Genomic DNA, 15333 nt, shown 5'->3' with positions numbered 1-15333 from the left:
TTCAATATGTATAATATTGGGTACAATAATATATAATATCGTGTTGGAAAACTCCATTTTTCTACTTTGTCCATAATACCATATTATATAATAATATGATCATTTAGACAGCTTTGAGATATTCAAAAGTATTCGTTTTTTAAATAAAGAAAAAATATCGTAAGAATAACTACAATATGTTTGGCTGGTTTAAGACTGTTAGCTAGCTGGTACCTAAGTGATTCTGAGAGCGGTCATTTGAAGAAAAATAATTAATTGTCCACTCTGAATCCAATATATTTTATCTATTTTATATTTTTGTAAAAGCATTTTTAAGAATTGTTATCGCGATTTATAGTTGAAACATTTTAATGACCGAGAAACTGCGTTGTGGACAACAGTAAATACTATCTCCTTTGAAAAACAAAAGTTTGTACCACAGCTATATACAAGACACTCCTAAAGCAGCACGCCGGATAAACCCGAGAACTCGAAAAATAATAATATGGTCTTAAGTAGGCATGTTTAAGAACTTCAAAAGTCAGGATTTAAATAAATTACGAAATCAAGTGAAAAAAAAAATAATGGTGAGGGGGTGAACATTATTAGGGTGAACATCCTAGTCAGCTAGCAACATAATGTATAATACTATAATAGAAAACTATATTAAAATGGATTTTGAGTGTGAAGAAATTCTTTGGCCTAAGCGCAGTGGCGAAGTAACGAATGTTTACAGTTCTGGACGGGCTTATCGTTTCGGAGTTTTTCAGAAGATTATCGAGTACATTATCGCAGTTAAGATGTAGGCGACAGGATACACGTCGACAGCAACTTGAGTAAGCCATGACAGCCCTGTCCGAGACGACTGGAAGGTGCGAAACGTCAAGACTTGTTATTCGTTTTTTATGACTTTTTTGTGACTTGTTATGGAGGTACTTAGGTATTAGTGCACACCTCCGAGTCGAAAAATATTGTGTTCGACGCAGACTGCGAGACGGGATTGTTTTTTAAAACAATCTTGTTTACCCGATCCTATAGCCGAATTTAAAAAAACGAAAATTACATGCAAGGAGGGAAGCTTAGTGACGTGAGTCAAATATTATTATTATTTATTACACTTCCGCCGGGAGGACACGAAAATTACAGATTTTTTATCAAACAAACTTTGCAGCTGATCCGCGTGTATACAATATGCAATATTTCGTGGTTTTACATATTCGCGTATATTATTAAACTAAGAAAACCTAATAACAATCTGTGTATATATAGTGCGTGTTGATTTACATTTTCCCTTAAATCTCGAGGTGCAGATTACGAACTTTGTTGGTTTACGCGCTCTGACGTCGTATATTATTATTATTATTATTATTATTATTATTATAACGAATACAGCGACGAAAAAGACTTTTTTTCTGCGTCCCTCAAAATCTGGGTTGTATCGAGAGAGTTAACTGTGTATAATAATAAAAATAATAACACGACGCATAATAATATATTGGTTACCCTGACCGGGAACGTATGTATGTAACATAGTATAATGATATAATATTACACATAGTAAAACAGTGATATTATACTATAATTATACCTATCCTATACGTATAAACAATAATATTTTGTTATTTTGTATTATTATATTATCATTGCGTTTAATCGTCGTAATAATATTATAACGTCGGGCTGAATAACGAAACGGCAAAACTCGTCTAATATATGGTATCTATACCAAAATATAGGGTATATTAGGTATCAACATATATTAAGAACCTATACCTACTAAATACACGGGGGCTCTAGGCGTAAGGTCGTGGGGCTCCGGGGCCTTAGCCCCCCCCCCCCAAAAAAGAAAATATTCTATCTGATGATGGAAGTTACGAAAAATATGTTACATTCGATTCAGCATAGAATGACGAGTGTGCAGCTGCGAGAAGACTGTTGGGGAGATCCTTGGCAGGACGACTACGAATTGGTTCCCAATTGTCGAATTGGTTCCAGGGTTGTCTACAGGTAAAATACGAATTAGTTCCACGATAATTGAATAATGGTTCAAGCTTTCATGATAATACAACCTTGTTAAATTAACTTTTCAAATTATTATGATATATTCAACCAGCAACAATTTCCTTCCCATTTCTTCAGACTTATGACTGTCTATAAAATTCAAATAAGATCGAATAGTTCAAACACTATCTCGAATACTTAGGTATGGTTAAAAATGGCCAAAAAAATATGATCTATAAATCGAAATGCTTGTATATAAGTAGTACTGTTCTTATTGGGCAGGAGGAAAAACACTAAGGGAAAATAATTGTTATCTTTTACACCATGAATTATAAAACTCTGGTAGAATAATTTTGGGCAATAATACTGTTTTCATATTGCTGGATATCTCTAAATTATGTGAACAAGTAAAAATTATTAATATTATAAGATTATCCATTGTACATATACGTAGTATCTTGTAACAGTGAGTTGTATACTGATAAACTGATAAGTAATTTTATTCGGGAACAAATTCGAACAGTTGTATACTGGAAAGTATTTTTTTCGGGAACCAAATCGTACTCTTTTATTGACTCAGGGACCAATTCCACGTTTGCCATCTGGCAAATGCTTAGATCCGGCGGTGCACCGCACTTAAAACGAGTGTCCTATATACCGAAGTCCAACTTATTTTCTCAAGCAATAGTCAACCTTTTTCCCTGTATAAAGTATAAACGATCGCGTTGATTTCGTAATCGGAACAATCTGCATATAATTGAAAATATATTATGGTATTTAAGACTTATATACAAAAATTAAAACAATCATAATTCGAAAATACGTCACTATTAAAGGGTAATCATGTACCGGATGAATATCAATAAACTTAATAACATAAATATCGATGTTAATTGTATACATCTATTAAGAGCAAGACATTTGCAATGATATATACCAACTATGTTAGTGGAAATGTACATGGGGTGGGAAATGTCCACGCACAGAATAATGGGATGAAAATATGAGGGCTACATAACTTCCCTCCCCAAAAATATTTGCCTCTGGGCTCTGAATCTACTAAACGAGTCCTACTATTTATACTTTTTCAATTTAATGATTTTCAAGTGTAGAGTACGTTTTACGACAAAAGAATAAAAACAAAATGATTAATCTGCGTTTGTGTGATCTACATTATATAATATTCATTGAACTGAGCGGATAACTGCAGGCGGCTCCGAAACTCAAACGAAAGAAACGCTCATGGTGAATCATAAATTGCGGATAAAATAATAATATCGATGCAAATTTATATCTATAACAAACAAATCGAATTTGCAATATTATACATGCAACTTAGTTGAATAAGGGTGTGTGTGGGTGGGAAATGTCCACACACTGCAGGTTAATAAGAACAGAAAACGAGGGCTGCAGCCTCCCCCCAAAAAAATGTGGGCCATTGAGTGTACTTCATACTTTTCCGACTACAAAAATGTCGTGCACGAGTGCAGTATAGAGTACTTTTTATGACAAAAATAAAAAATGACTATAGGTATATTCTTAACCTAACCTAACCTAGCCCTGTAATTTTGTAATTTTCTTAATTTTTTTTGGAAATTTTTCGTGGATCTACGCTACCTATATAATATCGCTATAGTATTCGTTAGCCCGCGATAACTGCAAGCGGCGCCGAAACCCAAAACGAAAGAAACGCTCTGGAGACTCGTCAAAAACCAACGAGTGAATGTTACCATAGTTGCATGACATTAGAACGCGCTTCGAGCAACTATATAACAATAATATGATAATATTAATATCATAGAAACAACTCCGCGGGAATAGGAATGGCGTAGGCGATGGCGCTCTGTCTTGACCATCTGCGGCCGAAGAAGATATTTCATTCGCGGATCGTTCCTCGGGGGCAACAAGAAATAAGCACAACTAGGCATGATATTATTATCATCATTATTATCTCTCATTCACTCGCACACACTAATGGCAAAACGAATCGACAGAAGTATTAAAAAATTCGAGTAGAGAACCGTGATATATAGTTACTGTGCATTATTGTGGTGATATCATGACAAAAAAATAGTTTTCAAATACTATTATTATTTACTGCAGTATATACCTAGGTATATATATAATTACCATATATACCAAACGGACGTAGACAATTACCTCATCTGTATTTGACCAGATGATACCTATAATAGGTACCTATACAGATTTTACTATATCCGCGACAGTAATATTATATTAGAGAAAAATGTACCACCCAACACCTATGTACATATTATTATATCATACAACAATAACAATAACAATATCCTCGGAGCTATATAGCGAGTGTCTCTCACCTGCTGAAGCAGCGTCTTGATCCTCTCGATTTGTTCGCCTACATCTTGGTCTGTGGCCACTATAGAGTATGTATCGAAGATAATATTATGCGGAATGTGCAACGGCGCTCTTCTGACTGTGCAGTACGATGCGCTTATCGGCTGCTGCACATGGCGCGTCTCTTTCGCGCGGAAGACGGTTTAATAGTATACGGTCAGCGGCGACGGCGACGGTGGTGCAGCTCCGGGCAGCGGGCGATCCACATGGTCTGATGCTAGTGTGTCGTCGACGGCGGCGGCTTCGGTGTCGGTGCCGGTGGTGCCGGTGGCCGCGGCGGGTGGCGTGCGGTGGTGCGCTCCGGAAAGCGCCGCCCCGCGCCGAGGGCGTAAAACGGGCGAGATCGACCGGGGGCGAGAGCGCGCGCGCGCGCGCGTTTCTTTCCGCCGGTGTCTTACCGCTTGGTACGCGACAATATCGCTTGGCGTCTGCACGACGGTGTATATGTATGTGTGTGTGTGTGTGTGTGTGCGTAGTCGGGAATCTCTTTGGATGGCGCGATGGAGCCGCGCGGACGCGGAGACTGTGCGTACCTTCGAGCGGACGGCGTACGCGCACACGGACACACGGCACACGCAAGACTGGCAGGCGGCGGCGGTGGATTCGTAGTCCGTACGGTCGCGTACTATAGTACGCGCGCGTTGCCCCGAAACGTCGATAGCCGCGCGCGCCGACTCCTCTTCACCGCCAAAACGGCGGCGGCCGATCGCGCACGAACGTATCGCGCGCGCACGCGCATGCGCGGCAGAGCATCTGACGGATCGTCGGGCTGGCGAGTGCGCGGGGGTGGTGATGGCGCGGCGGCGCGGAACGAGCGCGCTAGAGATCACCGCCGCCGCCGCGGTTGTTGTTGTTGTTGTTATGTGTGTGTGTGTGTGTGTGTGTGTGTGTGTCGTTACCGCCGCCACTGCCGCCCCGTGCGCGCGTGGTCTAAACCGTGAACCAGACCGCGGAGATGACCCGGCGCGTCCACCCGCACCGGTGCGGAAGACGCGCGCGACCACGGTGCGGCGGTTGGCCGACACGGTTACACCGAAACACCGCACCGCCGCGGAGTCGGTGCGCCCGCGTAACCTGCACGGCGGCGGCAGCGGCGTCTCGGACCGACCGGCCTGCGCGCACAACGGTAATAATATTATTATTGTTGTTGTTATTATTATTGAAATGAGTCCAGGACTAGCATTTCCGTGCATTAGCGTGTTTTTATTTCTTCGAGTCCGAATCGATCGGTTGTCAGATATTATGTCCACGATTTGGATCATTCTCGATTGAAACATTATATGTTGAACAACTTTTTCTTTGCACATTGTTTTGAACACATAATGCGTATTAGTGAATGATAAATAGTAATTACAATAATACGTTTATCGCAACACCAACAGTTTTTCACATCAAAATCACGTTAAGTGTGCAATACTGGACCTAGGGTTATGATAAAGTACATATAAAATACATTGAAAAACATTTTTTTTTTAATTTAAATTTAAATTTTGTGTTTTTTGATTTGTTTCATAAAAAATCATCACCAGATGGTCACAGACTGACTTCATACCTGATTACCGATTAGTGATTATCAATATTTAATTCCCGACCACGACGTAGAGATGCTTATTGGTAGTTGGTACAAAATATATTGTGTAAGATAGAAAATGTTATTATGTAATTTACATAGTGTACGATGTAAGCAATACTTTCAGTATCATTGTCCACTCAACATTTAACCAAGTAGAGGTGTTTACTGTCCTACTCACTAAAGTTTTAAAATAAAATTTGATTTTTTTCATAAAAATTAAATATTTTATATAAGTTTTTACTTCAATAAAATAAATTGCATGCAATTTTAGAATCCCAATACTGCAGTATCCCCTGTAAGCAAAGCTTGTGCTGAGAGAGCAGTCCTTAAAAATATAAATAAGAGAACAATATAAGTAACACAATAAAATATTCTTTAGAATATAAACATTGTATTAAGAGACAAATATATTCCTAGGTATAAAATGGACTATTCCTTTTTAAATGATCGTATTTTACAAGAATAAATGAATGTCAAGTTTAATAGAGATTAATACAGTTACCAGAATAAAGTAAAAAATACTAAAAGATGAAAATATATAAGTTACATTACATAACAAAATTAAATTTATGCTCCAGCTAAATCTAAAAGCTTAATATTATGTTTCTTAAAGGTGATTGAATCATTAAAATTACAGTCGAAACTCGATAATTCGAAACTTTCGGTAATTCGAAGTAATTGCTCGTTCCCTTCAAAATCTCGCAGTAGGTAATTATTCGAATAAAAACAATGCATTTAAGTTCACTCGGTTGTAATTCGTAGTAACATTTTAGGGAAAACTAGCCATCAGGCATCAATGCACACGACAATATTCGAAGTTCAACACACTCAGCACTTCGAAGTATATTCACCAAAATATAATTTTTACAATCGTATTGTTAACAATTTATCTCACAGTTGTGTATAAATTTAATTAATTACTTCCGGTAATCATCAAATTATCATCCTAGGTACGAAATTGTTTCCACAACTCAGTAATTCGAATTGTTTTTGCCCTACTCTTGATATTTTGAACTCTCAGTAATTCAACATTTTTTGAAGTCCCACCACCTTGGAATTATCGACAGTCGACCGTCGACTTATTTTGACTTATATATAATTTCAGACCAACATGAAATACACTTGATTGCGAAAATATTTGTAGTTTAAATGGTATTATTATATTTAATGAGCGACTACCTATGTAACATTATTGAGTTATTTGTCATAAATATTTTACCATCTAATATTATCTTGGTCAGACGGCCAATAGGATTTATACATTATATTTGTTTTTCATAATAGTATAACAAATTTTTTGTTCAATAAAATTGTTCTATATCGTCGCCAATAATTTAAGTTCGATACCGAGACACCGAGTAATTAATTTATCTATAGGTTTTAGCTTAACATATTTTAAACTATAAAAAATAACTGACTTCTAACTTCTACTCAACGTTAGTTACTATTTTCACCAAATTAAATTTTATCTAATTTTATTTTAACTAACTTATATTCTAACTTTGTTCATTTTTGTATTAAAGTAACTTTAACTTTGACTAGTTAAAAAAATGACTAACAAATTGACTGCTTTGCTGTTTAGTAGTCAGTGGGTTGAGGAAAGTTTTGAAAAATACTTTCATTTTGGATTCAAAAATGTAAGCTGTAAAGCCTTTACGAAAGGTAAATCTTATTATTTCTCAAACCTAGTCGTTTTAGAAACATTTTGATTGTAAATACATTTATTTAAGCCATCTAGTTTACTTTTTACGATTTGTCTAAATCTCATTTTTATTGTTGATTTTAGTTGATCCAGTCGTTAAAAAAACATTTTAAATTCAAAAAGGATAAATTTTTTTAAAATATTTTATGAAATAAAATAATTGCTAAATTTACTGAGCTTAGATTCCAAGGAAATAGTGTTAACACCTAACCAATACGGTATACCTTAAAATGTTTAAAAATTAAACTATCCTTATTCTGTATTTATTATTTATTATTATTTAAATAAAAAATAATCCTAAAATATAAATATTTTTTCTTTTTGTAATTAGAGAATGACGTGAGTTAATTATGATCATTTATATATTTTATCTTGAACTTTGTTTTTTATAAATATAAGTTAAAAATAATAAGAATAATATTGTATTATTCATAACTCTCTCTGTTTCCAACACTAGTGGCATAAGCTTACAGGGGAGGTGATTAATCAAATCTGTAATGAAGAATAATACTTGATCTTTATCAAATAACTAAATTACTTCCTACTACATAAAATACTATAATATTATTTTTTCACGTGCACTATTTTATTACTTTATCTCATATTTCATGTATTTATTTATCTTTTTACTTTTTTCATAATAATTGCATTTTTGATTTTTTTTTAAATAATTAAGCCCCTAATTGATTAGACTCCTATAACACAAATTCGAGGATATACCTCACTGGTGAATTGGGCCAAATACTATACTATTGCTACTTATTATTTTATTTATTTCATTGTGTGATTTATTATACATATTTACTATTTTAAACTTAATCAAATTTTGTATTCTGGTCAAATAAACTTATTATTATCCGTAATAATGTTGGTTAATTTTTTAAGTCCCTTTTTAATCTATTTATGTAAATCACAATAATTGTTGAACAGTAAATATTACGGGTAATATAAATTCCAGACCATTGTTCAGTTTCAACAACGTTGAGTGTCGCGGTCGACACGTAGTCTACAATATTAATATAGGCATCTTAAGGCTTAATAATTCACCCGGCATCAGAGCAATGCTTCTGTTATCTGCTTTCATTTGTGGTTATTCAGTGAAATGTCTACTTTTTAACAGTGTATTTGGGTTTGTGGTTTCGTCTATTTTTGACGAAACTATACATTTTTCTTTCCCCGGAAAACGGTTATCGTCGACGTCCAACGAAACGGTACCAATATTATGTATTTTTCTATATTATTTTCGTAGTATTGTATTATAAGAAATATTAATTAATATACTATTTAGTATTTAGTAGATACTTCAATCATACTTATTTCGGTTGACGTATAAAATCGATTATTATTCACGGAAAGCCACGATAATAAGGTGACTAAGGGTAAGTGTAAATTTGTAGGTACCTTATAAAATGGTAACATACTAATTTATAAGAAGAGGTTTTAATTTTCAATCCTTACCTATAAAAATTAAATATTTTGTAAATTTGTAACTACAAAATAATTGACAAATATTCGGGGATTTGACGAATTTCGTTAACTCGTTTGAAGTTCAAGCGCTTATAAAAAAAACATATTATATCAAATAACAAAATGTAAAAAACCAAGATATAAGAAAAATTATGAAAAAAAGTGGCGAATAACTAAAGATAGGTATAATAATATAAAAATAAATGTCTCCCTTTTGCAGGGATAAACACGAGATAATTTGAATCAATATTTTTTTCATTAGTTATTAAATTGGTTATAATGATTTTGGAAATTATTGAAAATTTTAGTTTTTATTTCCATACTTTGTATTATAATTTATAGTTACGCAATTTTTATACACTACTGAATTATAATATTATACTATACAAACAAAGAAAAAAAATATGTGTGTATTTATACCTACTGATATTTTAGTTATGCGAGAAATGCGTATTGCTGATTGTAATTATTTGATTTATAATGTTAACTATTCAATGAATTTATATTTCAAGTTGTGAACTCATGGACTCCACGCGGACATGTTCAATGGGACCCGTTATCTTCTTGAAAAATAAATACAATTTATATCGAAACTAGGCCAATCTAAATTCTAAATAGGAACAACAGTTTACACTTTTTGAAAGGGGTGAAGATTTTTGGCAATAAACGTATCGTTATTACTTAGTAATGCTTTTTCAAATATTAGATATGATTTTAAAAAGCTTACGAATTTTTTACTTCCTGAATATTTTGCGATTCTTGTGATAAAATGTTTATATAAAAATATCGTGACTATATTATTTTTTTTTTTTTTTTTTTTTTNTTATTGTTACCAACATTATAATGTTAAAACAAAAGAAATTATCTACCATCTTTAAGCACATGCTTGTGGTGATGGTAGAGAGTTAAATAATATTATACTATAAACATTTACATATAAATAATTGAGAAAACAAAACATACAAATAGAATACTTATAGCTAAAAATAAAATTTTACAGTTATATAATCTTTCTTTATTATTTATTATTTATACAAGTATTGAAAATAACCAATTCTGAATTTTTTTTTTCATACCTGTGGTTATAGTATTCCCCTTTGAATAGAATATTTCCTTTTTTATATTGACTGGCATTTGATTATAGTTTTTTGGACCTAGATAGTCTATGAATTTTTGACCAAACGTTTTTTTTGAATAATCCAATCTAGCATCAAATGCTCTATTTTCTCTTTTAAAATTTTCTTTGTTCATGTCCAGATAGGATTCAATATTTTTTATTATGAATATAATAATTATTTTTTTATATACAGACTCAAATGGTAATACATCTAATAAATAGATTGTGTATCTAACTTTAATAATTATTTAAATAGCCATTATAAATACCTCTAACTTTATATTATATTTTAAACATTCTGACTTAGTAAAAAAATTGTTGTCGACAATTGTAGAAAAAAATTTAAAAAAATTTTGCCCCAGGTGAGGATCGAACTCACGACCTTAAGATTATGAGACTTACGCGCTGCCTACTGCGCTACCGAGGCTTGTGATGAGTGTACGATATTTTGTCTGTTAACATAAGCATTCAAACAAGTTTATCATAACTAAACAACGGATTTTGTATAAAAATTAAAAATCAATTTATAATGTTGAATACTAATTTGATGATTTATTAATTCGATTGAACACAATTTAATATTTAACTATACATATTGAAATTTCAAGTTTTAATAATAGGTAACTGCTCTGTTCAAATGCCTTTAAAATATATTACTAAGGTAATTTATTCGGTTTATTACAATAATACAAATACCTAATACAATTAACAAATAGATACATAAAAAATATACATACATTTAATAACGGAATACAATACCTATCAAAGCCCCCCGCCCTAAAATCAGAGCTTTTGATTACCTAAAAACAATTACTTTTTCATACTAATACCATACCTATAAGGCTATAAAGAAATAATACATAATTATTTTATTTTTGATAAGTAAATCGAAATATTTCAAATATGTTTTGAACGATTTTAAATTATCAAACTTATTAAGAAGACTTCGTGTGTTGTCTCCGTCTTACACAAGTATAACATGGTAGATTTTCGTTCACAAGTTGTATTATTGTATTAGTACTTACTATTTGCTGCTAGTTTTGATATCAGAGTGAATTGACCTATTCACAAACTTTTTGGTGAGAACATTATCTGCCATGTTCTCTCTATCGGGTTTTTACGATATTTTTATTTTTATTATAATTATGAGCATTTACAAATATTAAAATTGCACATATATCTACTCATAACTCACTTAAAAATTTAAATGTCGTAAAAAACCGAACGGAAGAACACAGATAATGTACCATAACGTAAAAGAATGTTACCTATGTAGGCTATAATATAGGTCAATTCACTTTTATATCAAAACTCGATACTAACATCACACTATTGAAACAAGTGACAGAAAATTACAAAACATATACTATATTCAGAGGCCCAATTTGGAGGGGGCTTAGAGGGGCTTAGCCCCTTCGAAAATTTGTATATTAATTTGAGTATTGTATCCTTTATTAGTAATCTGATCTACATAATTCAGTTAACGTTGTTTGAAGAAATTACTTTCTCAAGTTTAAACAATAATTCATTACTTGTGTATTTTCCTTAGTAGATATCGGATTCGCCCATAGAACATAATACATATTAAATGCAATAGCATTACAAATTATTAATAAATTACAACACATATTACTGATAAGCAGGGCTAGGATTTGTATGCAATAGCATGTTTTTTTTGCGACTTCTGATTATTGATTTTGTCAGTAATGTCCATGAATCACCTCATGATGAGAAAAATGATGGTGTTTTTATTTTGCATGTTTTTGCATATTTTGAATAAAATGAATATTATTGCATGATTAGATTATAAGAATGCGAAAAATGCATGTTTTATAGTATATTTCGTAATTAATATTTATAATTTATTATTAATATTTCGTATTTAATTCTAGCTCTGCTGATTAAAGTATAGAACTTGATTTTTTTCAAACACAAATTTTATTTTTATAAATACAATCCAATGGTACAATAGGTATGTGATTAAAGATTTAATAGTTTGACGGAGAAAAATAAACACAATTAATAAAAGTATGCCGGTCAATATAAAATCCAAGATAATATTTAATTTATCGGGTATTATAGTGTATTACACACAATCCCACGTAGTAGTGTAGTACAGACAATTCAGCTGTCCGCGCATCATCGTTTATTAGGCTACGGTGTAAAATTATTGTGATTTTTATTTTAAAATGCCGAAAGTCAAAAATGAAAGTGCCAAATTACCACAATCCAATCGCCGATCATTCATTTTCGAAAATTTAAAAAAATATGTGGTCGTAGCATGTAAGTACCTATGTAACACATGTAGTGAATGTGAATTATAAATTTTATTTCTAAATTATTTTATTTTATTTCTTAATTATATTATATTTATTTATATTATATTATTATTTTTGAGTTTATCTTATGAAAATTAAAATGCATATTTTTGCATATTTTGGTAAATAAAATTCATATTTTACAATTTTTTATTGCGTACAAATCCTAGCCCTGCGGATAAGTGATAACATTTCAATACCTATGTTAAGAATATAGTTAATACTGGATAGCTTAGTGTTTTTTTCATTATAGATTTTCAATTTCGTATCGACGGTTGCAATATTATTCTCATTTATAAAATATAAATAAGTACCTAATTGTTGTAATTTGTTTTTAGCAAAAATATTTTTCATTTTAAGAGCAGGTAGATGTATAATTATAATGTGTGGATTAAATGTAGAAAAGTGAGTGAAAAAAAATGATAAATAATATATTGTGTTACATATTATATTACATAAAGTAATATATTTTAAAGGTATTTGAACAGGGCAGTTATAGTTACCCGCGATCTGTTTCATTTAAATAATATGTAAAGCTTCACCAAGTCAAAAACTAAAATTCCACCTATTATATGACTATAATATTAATATGTTAACTTAAATCATGTGTTTTATAATAAAACTTTTATCATATTATGATACATTTATTCTACAATCACTATAGGTAAGTAGGTATAGTTTATTTATGATTTACCTAATTTTTAATTTTTTAATTAATACATTTCCATAACCATAGTATAATAAGTATATTATATTTTAGTATTAATTGCCTATTAATTGTATAATTATTTACATTTCATACCAAAATAACATTGTACATTGAAATAAAAAGTAAATCATATATATTTTTACTTACCAGATCATCAAACGATATTATCGACATTTGATAATAATATTTTGTTAAGTCTCCTTAGTAGCTACGAAGGGTCATAAATTCATAAAGTCACCTGGAACTGACGCGTCATGACATTATCTGGTCTTTATTAATTTAAACTTTAAAGAATGGACCCAATGTCGTCTTTTAATTTTTTCTCGTAGTTGTTTTTTTCGCTGAGTTCTTGTTTCTCGTATAGTGCAAAAAGTATAACGCGTGCGGCTTCAATATCGTCAAATACTTCCATATAAAAAAAATGAAATAAAAAATTGACGAACGAAATAAAACGAATTTGAAAGTTCAATATATACCAATTGAACAGCTGTCATCCACAATGAGTGGTAACAGCAGTAGATACTAACCTATAATATCCAAAAATATAAGTACAACGAATTTAACGGTTCAAATAATATTTGTCGAGTTTTTTATTTTTGAAAAACGCACACAAATCGACCAGTTCGACGTTTATAAATTTAAACCGCCGGCCGGGGAGCGCGTTCGAATTCCATTCACTGCTGCGGTCAGTACTGTGTCGGGTCGTTTTGTATATCAAATCGCATTGTGATTGGACGTTACTTTTTCGGTATCATATTGTAATAACCAAGTTCCGACCGAGTATACCGAGATTGACTACAGCTCAAATTTTAAATATTTTAACCATGATGAAATTCTATAGCGGAAAACGTTTTGCAGTACGTTTGAAACGTAGAGGAGGTAGAAATTCGCGAGCTTTTGGTTTGATGCGGTATGTTGTTTAACCGTGGTTGAAAAGATGTAAAAAGTCATTATGAATAGTGAATAGTGATGGCGGCAAAAGTATACACAAATTCGACCACAGTTCTGCAGGTTACTAGAACTAAACAGGCCAAACGCTGGATCATTGCGTTTGCATGTTCGTTTAGCAAACAGACGGTCCGAGTATATTTTTCAAATTAATAGGTTCCATATATTATAAGTATCGATAAGTATGTTATATACCTCTGTGATTGTGTGTATAACATTTAATATGTAATTTAGTATGCACTGTTTATTTTTATAAATTTGAGTTGTTGATGATTACAATAATTTCTATTCCATTAAAGCAGTTATAAATTACTTAGTATCAATGGTCTTCATAATATGAAATGACGACAGTGGTGTGTGACAGCAGAGCTTGTGGTCAACGTTCGATGTTGCGTTTAGTTTCGCCAGTTTCAGTTTGATTTAGAGTTTTATTATTTTTGTTTGTATGATATACATTGTTTATAGCTGTATATAATTGTAATTTAACAAATAAGAAACTCAATATTAGAACATTGTATTTTGAAATCTATAAACTGTAAACCAACCTTCAAAAATAATAATCAGGCAGAAATATAATTTTTAGACAAAAATTATCCCTTTTCTACCAAAAAAAAATCAATGCAATCAGACCGCTCTATGGACAAGAGAGTTTTTCACTAAAAGCATATTGGTGATCTAAAAATCAAACATTCAAGTTTTGGTTCGCTGTGCCGTTGACATGCTTGCTCGCCTGCTTATTCCAGTGATTGAGTATAGATCATAGGTTCTTAATCTTATCTGAGTTATAAACCCTTTTCAAGCGTAAATTATAAAAACGGACCCCCCAAAAAAATGTATATGTTATTTTAATTTTGATGTTTAAACACCAAAATATAATGGACAGTTTGTCCCCCGTTGTTGTTTTTCGAGTGACAAAATACAGACATAAGTTATCAGAAATTTCACCGAAATATACGAACGACCACTCGTGTTTACGAAAATAAAAGATATGTACTTTGCTACATTCCGTTCAAGTTTGCAATACAAATCAACAAAATAAATACCTATTCAGTTTTTAAGTATGTTCAATTTTCGGATTATTTAAAAAAAAACTTCGTGGATCCCTAGTAACTATTTACAGACCCTNAAATTCGACCACAGTTC

At 31.9% G+C, this 15333-nt stretch overlaps 1 protein-coding gene and 1 non-coding gene across 5 annotated transcripts in view; both read right to left on the bottom strand.

Moving 5' to 3' along the window:
• The window catches only part of LOC111032815 (neural-cadherin), a 166482-nt gene extending 161522 nt beyond the window's left edge, over positions 1–4960 (bottom strand). For all 4 annotated transcript variants that reach the window (XM_022313275.1, XM_022313273.1, XM_022313274.1 and 1 more), the window contains exon 1: positions 4320–4960. The gene's annotated coding sequence lies outside the window, so the exon portion shown is untranslated. The remainder of the gene's footprint in view (positions 1–4319) is intronic.
• Positions 4961–10569: 5609 nt separating this feature from the next.
• On the bottom strand, positions 10570–10642 carry Trnam-cau. Its single transcript has one exon. It is a non-coding gene; the product is annotated as a tRNA-Met (tRNA).
• Positions 10643–15333: the final 4691 nt, after the last annotated feature.

This window comes from Myzus persicae, unplaced genomic scaffold, assembly GCF_001856785.1.
Source record: "Myzus persicae strain clone G006 unplaced genomic scaffold, MPER_G0061.0, whole genome shotgun sequence".
In the NCBI taxonomy this organism is placed as follows: domain Eukaryota; kingdom Metazoa; phylum Arthropoda; class Insecta; order Hemiptera; family Aphididae; genus Myzus; species Myzus persicae.
The sequence above is the reverse complement of the archived record's forward strand: the minus strand, read 5'-3'. Positions and strand labels throughout refer to the sequence as shown.